Genomic DNA, 705 nt, shown 5'->3' with positions numbered 1-705 from the left:
TCCAAGGTATTTAGCAACTTGCTCTTCAGTGACATACTCATCCTCTTCAGAGGAAGAATACTCATCAGAGCTCATGAATGGCAGAAGTAAGTCCAGTGGAATCTCTATGGTCTCATTTTGAGCTTTAGATTCCCATGGTTCCTCATTGGAGAACTCATTGGAGGCCAGTGGACGTCCATTGAGGTCTTCCTCAGTGGCGTTCACTGCCCCTCCTTCCTCTCCAAATTCGGCCATGATGATGGCTTTGCACTCTCCTTTTGGATTTTCTTCTGTATTGCTTGGGAGAGTACTAGGAGGGAGTTCAGTAATTTTCTTGCTCAGCTGACCCACTTGTGCCTCCAAATTTCTAATGGAGGACCTTGTTTCAGTCATGAAATTTTGAGTGGTTTTGAGTAGATCAGAGACCATGGTTGCTAAGTCAGAGGTGTTCTGCTTAGAACTCTCTGTCTGTTGCTGAGAAGATGATGGAAAAGGCTTGCTATTGCTAAACCTGTTTCTTCCACCATTATTATTATTGAAACCTTATTGAGGTCTCTGCTGATCCTTCCATGAGAAATTTGGATGATTTCTCCATGAAGGATTATAGGTGTTTCCATAGGGTTCTCCCATGTAATTCACCTCTTCCATTGAAGGGTTCTCAGGATCATAAGCTTCTTCCTCAGATAAAGCCTCCTTAGTACTGCTTGGTGCATTTTGCATTCCAGA

Source organism: Arachis duranensis, chromosome 10, assembly GCF_000817695.3.
Source record: "Arachis duranensis cultivar V14167 chromosome 10, aradu.V14167.gnm2.J7QH, whole genome shotgun sequence".
NCBI classification, from domain to species: Eukaryota; Viridiplantae; Streptophyta; class Magnoliopsida; order Fabales; family Fabaceae; genus Arachis; species Arachis duranensis.
This window is presented reverse-complemented; position numbering follows the sequence as displayed.